The sequence below is a fragment of the Arachis ipaensis genome, chromosome B9, assembly GCF_059453495.1.
Source record: "Arachis ipaensis isolate K30076 ecotype BB chromosome B9, ASM5945349v1, whole genome shotgun sequence".
NCBI classification, from domain to species: domain Eukaryota; kingdom Viridiplantae; phylum Streptophyta; class Magnoliopsida; order Fabales; family Fabaceae; genus Arachis; species Arachis ipaensis.
The window spans coordinates 16,336,987-16,351,791 of NC_142444.1; positions in this window are offsets into that span (position 1 = coordinate 16,336,987).

Consider the following 14,805-nt stretch of genomic DNA (forward strand, 5'->3'; position numbering starts at 1 on the left):
CACTGGTAAAAGTAGCTTGGAGTCGAGCTGGTATTGAGGAACATACTTGGGAACTCGAATCGGATATGCGGAAGGACTACCCACATCTCTTTTCAGGTAACCAAATTTGAATTTTGAGGGCAAAATTCTTTGTTAGGTGGGTAGGATGTAAACTCTGTTAAATTAGTAAATAATTAGTCAATAAATTAGTTTTTAATAAAGAGAATTAAAAATGTGAATATTATATTAAATTAGGATAGAGCTCATCGAAATGAGAATTTTGACACTAATTTCGAAGAAAACGGCCCAAGATTGGACTGAACGTGCCAAACTGGTTGAACCGGGCCCAACCGGCCCAGCAATTAAAATGAACCCAGCCTTCTCATCTTCCCCAATTCAGTAATATACAGCGCTGAAACAAATAGGGGGGGAAAGAGAAGAGAAGCTTGCCGAAGACCCTTACGGTAATTCAAAACGCCGTAACTCCTCCGTCCGAGCTCTGATCGCCGCACCATTTGCGGCCACGCGTCCACTGCGTCGAGTTCTACGTTTCTACCGGAACAATTTCATAGTTAAGCCATTAATCACTCTCAGCCACTCCTTTCCCCCAATTTTCAAAAATATTGTAGGGGTACTGAATTTCTTAGCTTTTTGATGTTTTAGGATCCAATTAGCTTAAGAAAAATGTCCACTCTTGCTTATATGAAGCTTGGGTAAGGTGAGGATACCATAAATTCGATTTAAATTACTGAATTTATGTTTTGAGTATTAAATTGGGTATATATGTGTTATGAAAATGTATTAGGTTGTGAATAAATAATTGGAGCTTGAAATTGTGGACGTTGAAATTTTTGTGGAGGCTGGGCATTAGTATTTTGATTGAGCTTTAGGGCTGTGTTTGTGTTGGGTGAATTGCTTGGTCGCTACGTGGGAATCGGCCAAGTATGATTTAGGTTTCTTGCATGTAATATATAATGTTCTGTGAAAACTTAGGCTAGATGACCGTAGGATAGGTTGAAATGCATGTATATATATTTATTGTTAGTATCTTGTGAGAAAACATGTTTGGCTTGGTGCTGGTTGATTAATTGATGATTTGGAGAAGTATGGGCTTGGGGTATGTTTATGATGGTGGTTGTTGGGATGATAAGGAAGGCTATACTATGTTATAGGTCTAGGATTTGTAAACTATGGTTTTTGGTTGGTTTTGGTTGATGGATTTGAATATTGTAAGTGCATTATTGTTAATTTGAGGTAGGTTTATTGTGATGATTATTAAAATGATGAGAAAGGGGTATATGGTATTGAAGAATGCAGGTTTAGTGGTGAAAGGAAGGGAGTTTTTGAACTAAAATTGAGGTTTGGAAATTTTTGCAAAAGTTGGTTTTTGGCCAAATTTCGGCAAGGCATAACTTGGCTTTCATACCCTCAATTTGCTCTCAAGTTATTTTAAAGTAAAAATTGGGTTCGTGAAGTTTATGCCATTCGAAGAACGGGAGAAAAATATTTTAAATCGAAGAAGTTATGGTTGTTGGAAGATTGTACCTAAAAACTGTCTTTTTGCAATTCTGCAGCTTTGCTACTGAATCTGTTTTTTTTTTAAAGAACGTACGTTCATGCGTACGCGTGGCCCACACGCACGCGTGACATGGAATTTTGGTGATGCATACGCGACTGGTCATATGCGCACGCGTGACATGAAGTTTTCACCTACGCGTACGCATGACAAAGGGACGCGCGCGCGAGCTGCAATTTTTACACTCCCACGCGTACGCGTGGCCCTTGTTCCAGCAAACATGATTTTTGAGTGTTAAACCCTATTTCAAACTTCTAAAACCTCTATTTTCATTCTTTTAGTCACAAATAATAATGTTAAACTTGGAGATGAAGTTAGGAAAAGATGATAACTTGGAGGTGAAGTAAGGCTGAAAAGTGATGAATTGATTATGAAATGTTACGGATGATCATGTATGATACTTGGCTTGTTAATCAAATGAATGATCATGTATGATACTTGGCTTGAATGATTAAAAGATCTGAGATACGAGATTCTCTAGATAAAGTACCGTAGCTTGTCACCACGTGTACCAGGTTGAAAACTTGATACGCTGTTGACCCTCTGACATAAGGGTGACCAGGCACTTATAAATTCCCGAGAATGGTACCCCCATTGAGCGATTTGATATATGTATGAGAAAAAGCTATGCATAGACTCATGGGATGCACGTCGGGGGACAGTCCAATGGTTTAACAAACCGGACTTGTCGGGTTGGCTGTATAACCGATAGATGAGCTCATTAGCCATAGGACAGGCATGCATCATATGCATATTACTTGAATTACTTGTTTGTGCTCTAACTGGATTTGCCTAAGTGCATTTACTATGTTAAGTGTATATTTGCTACTTGCAGTACTTGTAACCTTCTTGTGTTTGCTTTTATCTGTTTATTTGTCTATGAAATGCTGACGGAGATGGAGGTATAGAGGAATGACAATATAGGACTTAGATTTAAGATTAAGATTAAGTTAGGCTTAGATACTCTTAGAAAATCACCTTTTATGGCTTCTGTTTAATACTTCAAGCTCTATAATCTGAGTATCGGCGTTCTAGGATTGCCTTTGGCATTCCCAGGACCTTATATCTTATGTGTGTGGCACCTTTACCATACTGAGAACCTTTGGTTCTCACCCCATACTATGTTGTTGTTTTTCAGATGCAGGTCGAGAGGCATCTCGTTAGGCGTCTGGACTTCTGAAGCGAAGTGGTTATCGGGTTATTTTGTTGTATAGTATTGTTTATATATGTACTTAGCTTTCTCTCCGCATAACTTGTTCCTTTTGATCCTCTTAGAGGCTTATGGAGAAACAGGACTTTGTTTATGTACATTCATGTTTTGGATATGTATATATGTATGTGTAAATATTCTCCGGCCAGCCGTGACTTCGCGGGCTGAGTTAGGAGCTTGTTATTTTGTATCTTTGGCTCTCTATTCCTATTTTTATTATCTTATGTTCGATAGTTATAGTTTTCTTAGCACGCAAGTTAACTCGTTTCTTGAGCGTTGCGTTTTTATTCTGCAACTTTTATTTCATCTATTCTTCAAGGTTCCTTGTATATTATACTCTTTCTGCTATTATACGTATACATTATGTTGTAGAGGTCGTAATACCACACCACCTTTGTTTTGCGGCTTAAGCGTAAAGCTCAGTGTGGTAGGGTGTTACATGTAGAACACCCAAAAACTATTGTTATAAACGTATAACAAATAAATTTTAGAGCGGAAAACGAAAAATTTATTCCCTCCATAAATAATAACATAATATCTATTTTTATACATAGAAAAAATATTAGTAAGCTCCCTAAACCAAAACACGCAGCTCTTTTTCCCTCCCTCTAGGCCTAACCCACCACTCATCATCTGAGTCATCATCGTACAAAATCAAAACTCATCACGCAGCCTCACCATCTAGCCCTAACTCACCACTCGTTGAAGGAAGCAATTCACTGTGCGCTGTCGCTGCGTCTCTACTCTCCTCGCTGCGCGTGTTATCGCTGCTTCTCCCCTCCTCGCCGCATGGGTCATCGCTGCTTCTCCCCTCTCGTCGTGGGTCCCCTATCCTCGTCGTGGTCGTTGCTGCTTCTCCTTGTTGTTTGTGGGCTGTCACCTCTTCTGCTTTTGCTTTGCTACTTCTACTGTCACCTCGTCATTTGCCTTTCTCCTTGTCCCTGCTTCTACTTCGCATCCTGTCTCACGGTCACTAGTTCTATGCCTCCTCGTCATGGCTCAACCTTTATTTAAGTAACTCAAGTATCTCTTTTCCTCTGATTTTAATGTATTTAGTTTTTGTTATGATTTTAATATTAATTTAGTATAATGCTGCTCTATTTTGTTATGAAACTAACTACTAATTATTATATTGTAACGATTAGTTATTACAACATTTACTTCTTTATGTTCTCTGGAAATGCATTTTTTGTTAATTGTTATTTTACTATCATTGATTCAAAATAAGAAAACATTACCACAATTTTGTAGATTTCTATATGGATGATTGACTCGGTGGCTTATACTCATGTGCTATTATTTTCAATATATTTGAATTGTCCAATGCAAATAAAATTAATTTTGTTATTATTTTTTGGATGTCATAAATCAAAAAAGTTTTTTGGTTCACTAAGTATATAATTGTTGATTTGCTAATGGGCTTGTTAATAAGGATAGAAAATGTGGTAACTAATGTCTTTAGTTGTTTTGTTTGATTTATAGGTGCTAATGCTAGTATGTAACCATATAAGTCTTAATAATATTAATATTAGGATTATTGTTATGAATTGCTTATATTTTTATTCTCTGCTACCGTTGTAATTAATTTATCTTTTTGAATATTAAGAATTACAATCAAATAATCACAAAATAAGTTCAAAATTTAGAATAATGATAGCAGGAAGTATTTGTATATATCATTTAATTTGTTTATATATATATATATATATATATATATATATATATATAATTAACAATAAGATAAAGACTTATATTTCTATCTTTAAATTCACTTCTCTCGGTGAAGTTTAATTTATATATCTATAAGAATTGGAAAGTGAAAATTAGAAATGTTGTTTGTGATTTTTTTTCTCATTTTTTCAATTATACTTTTTTTTTCCACTCTTAGCTTAGTTTTTTTATCTTTGTTTTTTATTTATTTTGAATTTTGTTGTTATAGGTTGAAAGTCTTGGTAGAAGTGGCAGTTTATGCTCACGCACATCATTGGGGCACTTTCAAATCGATCCATCGTTATCAATTCTTTCCAATTCTCTTTTTAGTTCTAATATATACCAAGATTGAATGATTATAATTTTTGGTCTCTTTGAATATATTGTTGTAATTTTGTTAATCATTTTGTATAGAGACAAAGGTAAAGAGAACACGAGAACCTACACAATGCTTGAAGCTTCATGCAAGATAGTTGGAAGATAGAGAAAAAATTACTCTAGATGGTAAAACAGAGGCAATTGGTCCTACTGATGAAGTTGTAACTAACTTGAGCAAATTTTTGGATACAATGGTAAAGAATTTAGATTTTTGTCCATTAATTTACACAAACTAATTTACACAAACTGAGAGGGGAATAAAGATAAAGAGGATATTTGGGAATACGTTCTAGTGAGAATATTAGAATTGTTACTTTTCATCTCTTTAAGAAAACATACATATTTTATTCTTACTAGCTAAAAATATTTGTGTTTTGTAGGTTAAATTCATTATTCCAATTGAAGGAAAAAGATAGTATTTGCTCATATCAATGACAGTTGGAGATGGTATAAGAGCACAATTAAGCAAACTCATTTTTTGCCATATAAATATATGAGCGAGATGCTGAAAAGTCGTCCTAAAAGTATAAATGAGATTCATTTTCAAAAGTTAATTGCTTATTAGAGAAATGAGGATATTAAAGTAAACTATGTGAAACCTAATTTAATTGTGCATGCAATTATATATATATATATATATATATGAGCAAAATACGATGACTTTTTTATAATACTTGTCTCTTGTTATGTAGAAAATGTCTGTGCAGAATGCGAAAAATAGGGCACAACAGAAATTTAGGCATCAAAAGAGACCAATAAATTTTGCAAGAATATATGCAAAATTGGTACACATTTTTAAAAATTATTGTGCATTTGTGTATGCGTGTGTGATGTGTGTCTGTGAGTATCAAGTATGTGTTTATTTTAGAAATAAAATTAACTCTCTTTTGCTAAATGCTATTTGAACTAAACTTACAGGTTACTTCTAAGAAAAATAATGAACCACCTGCTCAAACAGAAATGCTTGTTGAAATTCACCAAAACACAAAGGACAAATCATTAGATAAAGACATTTTGGATGTAATTGTAAGTATTGGGAGTTAATTTGGTCAAAATAAGTTATGAGTGTTTTGTGTCTTGGTTATTTGCTAATCAATTATTATTACTTTTATGCTTGTAGTTTAGTTAAAGACTCTTGATGTTGTTCTTAATTTGTAGTATTTGCTTTGATGTTGTCAAATGATTTATATTTTTAGTTCAATTGTGTAGTTATTTTTCTTTTTTTTTTAATTATTCTTATTTTTTTTTCAAATTAACATAGATGCATCTGCAAGTTGAGAATAAAAAGTCTAAAGAATCAATAATTAGAGCTTTTCAATTCATATTTGGGAAAGAGAAGACAGGGCAAGTGCGATATCATGAAAAAGTTACCACACCAACTTTGTTGAAGAAAAATGAAGAAATTGCTACCCTTAAACAGCAATATGCAAATGAGAAAGCAACATTAGAGGGTAAGGTTGATGTGAAGCAATAAGAAGTAGATGAACTAAAATCTCTTGTTAAGATATTGGTGCAACAAAAAAACTCAGGAGTCAACCTTGAGATGTTAGTTGCTAAGCTAGGAAACACTTCAAGCAATCCAAACAATGATGCTAATGAGGAGGTATCATTTGTTGTTAAAGTTTCTATAAGTTATCATATCTTAAATAATGATTGATTTATGTTTATGTTAATTCTATTATCTTGTATATCCAAATAAAGAATGTTATATATATGTTTGTCCCCTCTCTCTCTCTCTCTCTCTCTCTCTCTCTCTCTCTCTCTCTCTCTCTCTCAAACATTTTTTAGCAAGCATTATTTGTATTAGAAAAGTGTAGTTTTATATTTGATTTACTATTTTTTGTTTTGTTTTGTTTATAGAAAAATCATGTTGAAGGAAAAAACAAACTTAATTAACATCACAAGATTTGAAGATCAAATGTTAGAGAGTAAAAGTCATGAAATAGTGGACATGATGATAAACCTACTTGCTATTTAATTACTTCAACTCTCTTTTGTTATTGAATATTTTGCAAAGATGATATAGTTAGAGGTTGTAATTATGACTTAGACTAGTATTATGATATTTTGAACAATAATGATATAATTAGAAGTGGTTATGACTTAGACTAGTATTATGGTATTTTGCAATGATGATGTAATGTGTGTGTGGATCTTACAAAATACTTTATAAATCAAATTTAATAGTAAATGTTTAATTAGTTTTCTTTAGTAATTTGATTCAAATAGTTAAGGTTATTTATTAACACTAAATTAAAAAAAATAGTTGGAAGACTAATTTCAATGCAACATGAAAAAACTATTGTAAATAAAGAAATATATAACTATAAAAAGCTGTTGTTAAAAGTCACAAAAGGCAATGGTGTTAAAACCGTTCTCAAAGGCAGCTACAAAATGGGAATGGTATTAAAACCATTGAAAAAACAAAAAAAAAAAATGGTTTTTAAACCGTTGTCCAAATTAGTAACAAAGCTATAACAGAGAAAAATTGTTGCCTATCCAATTACAGTTCTAAACCGTTACATAATGACAGAGAACGGTTCTAAACCATTGCCTATCTAGTTATAATTCTAAACCGTTCTTTAAAAATGTTGTAAAAACCATTGTCTATTAGGGTAACAAGGGCAACGATTTTCTTTGTTGCTGTTATCTTAGGTAAGAAACCGTTGCCTATTAGCATTGGTAACAGCTGTATATACAACAGTTTTAAAAACCGTTACCAAAACATTGCTTAAAATTTTAGGAACGATTTTCTAATCTATAACAACGGTTTTCAATTGTTGCAAAAATCCTTATTTATTTGTTGTAGTATGTAATTTGAAAGATATGACCACAAGTCCTTAAAAGTTATCCTTACTACAGAGGTTGAAAGAGTTATCAAGTCCAAAAAATTGAATCTCCATTATATTGACTCATTTAAATTTTGAAGAAGATTAGTCTTGTAGCGTATCAAATAGTTGTATCATCATATCTCTCGAACCTACACGACGTATTTCATGTCTTATGGTTTTCAATTTATTATTTCTCAAACCTCAAAATCAAAATCAATAGATGAGAATCATTTTGAAATATACCAATCCGAGCATGAGTTAAGACAAGACTTAAGTCTTTGGTGCATTGAAGTTAGCAGAGACCAATACGAATTATGGAATAAAACATTAAGGACTAATGAATTAATTAATTTTAATTAGAGACTAAAATATTTGGTTCAAAATTTTTTAGGAACTAAAATGAATAAATACTCTAGATTATAAATCATGGTTAACTTGAAACATTTACCCATGGAACATGTCAAACGCATCCACCATTATGTGTGATAGGTGTAGTTTGTCAATTTGTTGATTATGGGTGTTTATGTCTCTTCTAGAGCAGGTGGTTTTACCATGAGAGCATGTAACTTTGTGTCAAGTTTTGCTTTGCTATTATTCAGTTTTGTTGTAACGGTCTAAACTATCTTCATATTTGGATTGTGTTGAGACTTACTTTCTTTTCTTTTTCCCCTAAAAAATGCTAGACATCTTAAAAGGCGTCGCTAAATGGATCATAAATGAGGCCAGTTGAGATTGGTAGAATTGAGGTAAGCTTTGGGGTTTGACAAATGAAGTTCCGATTATGGTAGAGGTAGAGCAATGAAATCTCAGTATGAAATTGCCCATTCAAGCCTCTACGATGTCATGTCACAACCCATGTGACAATAATGAAAAAGAAAGGATCAAATGGTCCAGGCCTCCTAGGTAGCAACCACAAACCTTTAATGCAACTGTAACATAACAAATTAGGGATTGGATTGTAAAAAAAAATTAAAAAAAAGGAACAAAAATAACGATCACTTTCACATGCCACATGTGTGTGTGCAAGTGACTTTCCCTTTTCCTTTGGAAAACAACATGCCCTCTACTCCGGCAACGCTATTTTGCTCCTTTTAATCCATCCAAACATGTTGCACAATTTATAAGCCACAACTACTCAATTACACGTGTCCATTTCTTCTCTTTTCATTGCAGTAGAGGGGGGAAATACCATTTATCTTGTGGCCATTGTTCTTCCAGCTTCATAATGTGTACTCGTATAATTTCTGTAAACACAACAATTATTGGACCTGAAATTTAATGAACCAAAACATATGGCAATTCAAAAATAATATTAAATTCAAATAAGAAATTTTTGCCAAAATCATGAGTTGAGATTTTTAAATTGTAAATCAAACAAGCCATTATCCAATAAATTATAGTTCAAATGGTATTTTCTTTGTTCGGTAAAAAAAAAATCAAACAAGCCATTACTAAAATTGTGTAAGACTTTGTAAACAATATATGAAGATCTTCTAAATTCAGATCAAATGTCATCACTAGACAAGAATTGTCAATTGTGATCTGAATCAGTGCTTATCTTGTTGAACTTGATTTTGATTGTCCTTTTTTTCTTTTTTTGGGTAAGTAAACTTTGAATCAGCCGTTCCCATTAATTAATGTGTGATATCAATATTCAATAGTGAAGGAGTGAGGGAAGTGCATAACCGCTCTTGGTGGGTGGAGCAATTCGAAGCTTCGGGTCCACCTAATTCCAACCAAATAAAATCCGGGGCAATTAGGTAAATATATCCAACTTATCAACTTGAGAGAAAACAACAAAAGCAAGTGTTACAAATTAGAGATGTCATAGGAAGACACGAAAATTGTTAGACCATAAAAAATAAGAATATATTAAATGTATATTAAAATTAATCATTAAAATAAATTATTAGTATAAAATATATACTAAAATATAAAATATATATTAAAAATAAATTAAATAAAATATATATTTATATATAAATATATAATAATTATTTTTTAGTAACTAATTTTAATATATAAATAATATTTTTATAAAAAATATTCGTGTACTTGTTTCATTTAAAACTACTCTTCAAAATTCAATCATCCTTTATTATGAATTCTTTATTTTTGTAACTTAAATTTTTATGTATTAAATCTTTTAAACTTTTGTTCCATCAACAAGAAATAAAGTTCACTACAGGAAAGTCGTCGATACCGACAAATTTATTGACAGATTTTTTCGTTCGTCGCTAATTACAGATAAATTTAGAGGTGAATATAAACTTTTAATTGTAAAATTCTAGAGCTTATTATCGTCAGATTTTTTTCTAATAAATTCAACGGTAATATATTATTTATTATTAATAATTAAAATAATAGTTACTGACGGATTTAACCAATAATAAATTCGACGATAAACTTAAATTTTAATTTTTTTTGAAAATTCAATATATATTTTAAAATATTTAAATTTAATAATTTATAAACTAAAAAAAATTAAAAATTTACAATTATTTTACAATAATTTGTTTATAATTTTTAGTTAAAAGTTCAAAAAGAAGTTTAAATATCAAATTTTATTATTAAAAAAAGAGAATTCAATTAAGCAGAAAAATCAGATTTAAAATGCACCAAATCCTCAATTATAAAAATTGAACAAAATTAAATAATAAATCGAAAGAGCAATACTGATGAGTATTAGAGGTTAGACTATGTTAATACTACTATATTACATAAAGAATTAACCATACTAAATTATTTATGATACTAACAATTAACTAATTTATCGTCTTTCCCCATTTTTCTATCTTAATCCCAATTTTTTGACTAATTGCAAGTGTGGTTGAAGAATCAAAGGATTAGTGTAGTAAACCTGTTATGTTACCATAATCTTACACTTTACATTGTTATTATTACAAAAGTGTATTGAACCTGTTACATTATTATAATCTTTTGAAAAACTTTTAGTGATATTGCTAACATTATATTATTTGTTCATTTTTCATTTCTATAGTAGTAATTCTGGACCGAAATAAGTAGTGCTAATCATATCTTTCTAAACCAAGTATTTAGAGTTACATTCTTCGTGTTATTTACTAGATGATGATCTTATTGTTTCTTGGTCCACTAGTTATCACTATGGGTCGTTAAGGAATCAGGAAAATACATACATAAAGTACCGAATAACACACAATAAAAAATGATAAAAAAACATGTATTATATGTTTATAAATGGATGAACCTTTGAAATTTGCTCGTGAAAAGCATTCATATATGCAAGGAAACAAAAATTAAAGCCTTACTATTATGATAAGTGTAGCATTTCACCAAATACTTGGATCGCATGTGAAAAAGAATAAGATGCATAAATATTAACAAGGGAACGAAAGAATAAAACAAACCATAGTGTAATCGACAAAGGACCCAAAATCCTAAGGTTCCATCAACACTGTATATGCCAATAGTGTGTCTCATCAACCCGGAACAAGGCTTTGCATCAGACCTCATCAGCTCGCCATCGGAATAGCCGACTTATACTAAAATAATATATAAAATATAAATAAACACAGAAAATATAATTATATTCTAATATAAGCCTTAAAATCTCATTCAAATTAAAAATTTTACATCAACCAAAGTGTTATAAAATTTCATCCAAGTCCGCACAAGTCAAATAACAAAAAATATCCAAACAAGATTAATAAGTAAACAGTAATTAGTATGCAAATAAATAATAACTAGAACAATAAGTAGGCAGCAAGAACAATAACAGCTAGGCAAATAAATTCAATAACTACATAGCAAAAAATTTAATAACACCTAACAAAAAATTAGCAAAAAAATTATTAGCAAGAATTGAACAATTATTAGCAAAAAAAATTAACAAATTAACAAGAACAATGACAACAACAACAATCACTAACAAATCAACAAGAACCATAATAGTGATAACTACGAAAACTGAACAATTATTAACAAAAAATTTAAGTAATCAAGAATAATTACAGCAAATAAATTCAATAAATACAAGAATTAAACATCTATGCAACAATAACATAACAATTAACAAGAAGAATCAGCAATAAGAAGAACAACTAACAGATGCTGAAGAAGAACTGTAACATCCTACAACACAGAGTCTTATACTTAAGTAATAAAACTGAGGTGGCGAGGTATTACGACCTCTAAAAGTAAAATTATATATATAATATACTTGAAAGGAAGTTTTGTCTAGGAGCCTTTGAAGAAAAGTTTAAAATAAAAGTCGTAACGCTCACATAAATGGAAAACTTGCATACGAAGAAACGTAAGATATAAATATGAATAATAAAAAGGAAGTGTCAAAAGATACAAAATATTCAAGCTTCAGGCTCAACCTGCGAAGCCAAGGTTGGCCGGAGAATATTTACATAAGTATACATAACCCAAAATATCCCAAAACAGATAAAATAACAACCTGTTTCTCCACATCGACCTCTAAGAGAGACAAAATAAAGTTAAATATACAGAGGAGAATCTAAATACAGAATAATAAACATATAAGCTCAAAATACAGAGTCCCAAGATATTACACTTCACTTGCAGAATGAACTCTAGACGCTTACCGAGGTGCCTCTCGACCTGCATCTGAAAAATAACAATATCGTATAGGATAAGAACTGGGGTTCTCAGTATGTTTAAGGTGTCCACATATATAATAAATAAGGTCCCGGAAAAGCCAGAGACAATCCTAGAATGCCGACACTTAGATTATAAAACTTAAGGGAATGAACTGAACCATAAATTTGGTAAAACTCTCTAAGGTACCTAAGTCACAATATAACTCTAACCCTGCAATTTACTTTTTGTCTCATTTAACTCTAACCTTTGCTTTCACTTTCACCTAACATAACATTCTATACATTTTACCGCTTACTAATATATCATTGTTAACCCACCCTTACTACTGATTCAACCAGTCATGGCCTATGGCCCAAATAAAACCAGCTTGGCTTCCGGCCCAAATCAACTTAACCCGATCTCCGACCCATTTCAAAACAAATCATTATTATTATCAATCCACCACCAAAGTACTCAAAACAGAAAGGCAATCACAGACACAAGCAAATACAAGACAAACATATTTAAAGAACAGTTACAGCAAGTATCACAGTTACCAGTTAAACAGAATTTATCAGGTAGACAAACCAAAATAATTATGCACACCCAAACAAAGCAAACAAATGCAACATAATGCATGTCTGTCCTACTAGCCGTGAGCTCACGTGTTGGTTAAATCGCTAGAACCTGACACATCTGGTAGCTAACCCAGACATTTGTCTCTAGGTTGTGCATCTCCAGGAGGATCATAAACGAAGGAGAGTACCTTTCCACATCGAAGGAGCGTGCCTTTCCACTTTCTCCTGGAGGATATACGAAGGAGAGTGCATTTCCATATCGAAGGAGAGTGCCTTTCCACCTTGCAACCAGAGAAGAATGTGGGGAAAACAATACGAAGGAGAGTGCCTTTCCACCTTCCCCACATCCATGTCACGACAAGAGAGGGAAATCCTCTATCCTCAACTTGTCACACATTCACATCACGACAAGAGAGGGAAATCCTTCGTCATCAACTTGCCATCCGATAAGATTATCAAGTTAACACGCAAGCAGGTTCGCACCTATACCTTGCCATCTCGACTATTCCAGCCATACTCAATCTTCGCCAATCTCAACATTCATCCCTCAACTCAGTCACATCACAAGTTAAACCTTTCTTCACTTCCAAGTAACCTCCCTTTTTATAGCTTAATCTCGCCACTACACTTAAAACTAATCCTTAGGGTTTGAAAGAGTAAAAATAGAGGTTTAGAGGTTCAAAATTATGTTTTAATACACAAAACTCACTTTGTTGATTTCAAGGGTCACGCGTACGCGTGGGCCATACGTATGCGTGGACCATGTGTATGCGTGGGAGTGCAATTTTCCCATCATGCGTACGCATTACCTCGTCCGCGTACACATGTACGCTGGACAGAATCAGACGTCCGCATATGGAGGGGTTTGCGTACGCATGCGTTGCAGATTAGTCAAAAATGGTTAAGTCTGCAGAATTTTAATTTTACATACCAAACTTCCGATGCGCATAACTTTCTCGTTTTAATACATTTTTCATTCTTTCTTCAAAAGGCATAAATTTAACAGACCCAATTTTCATATGAAATAAGTTTAAAATAATTTGGAGGTCCGAAAGCCTAGCTATGGTTAGCCGAAGTTCGGCCAAAAATCAGTTTTCATTCAAAATCATAAACCTCCATTCCTACAACTTCCTAACTTATTTCCCAAAGTTCCAAGCTTCACAACATACCAAACAAACCAATTCATGTCCCAAAATATACCTAATCAATTCTCATTTATTTCATAACCCATCATTACCCCAAACTTATCAAATTCAACCCCAACAATTCATACTTAAAACAAGATCATATTCAATACATCATCTCATCAACCTTCCACCACACTCATATCATTAACCAACACAACATAACTCATAATCAATCTTCAACATTCACATACATATATCAATTCTCAAATTCATTGTACACATATACATATTAGTTTCCTAATCATCTTAACAACCAAACATTCAATCCAAACTTATCCTATGGTCATCTAACCTAAGTTTTCACAAGACATTATATATTAAATACGAGAAACCAAAACCATACCTTAGTCGATTTCTCCCTAGCTCGGAACATCACAATTGACCACCGTTCCACAAAATCCAAGGCTCCAGACCTCTCCAAACAGAAAATTCAGCTACCAAGTCCAAAGCTCAAGCTTCCAACTCCACAAATTTTGCCACCAATACATATAATTCAATCTAATATCATATAAACACCACTAAATCAATATAGGATTTGCTATATACACAATTTTACAAGGGTTAAAAATCTCTCACCTTACCAACGAGAAATTTGGACAAGGCCCAGTGATTCCTCACCACTTGAGCACACCTAACATTATTAAATCACAAAATCTCAAAGCCCAAGAACCTAATATTTTCGAATTTAAGGAGAGAAACTGGGAGGAAAGTAGCTAATTCCTTACCAAATTGTTGGATAGATTTCGTAGAGGTTTTTGAGACGAACGCA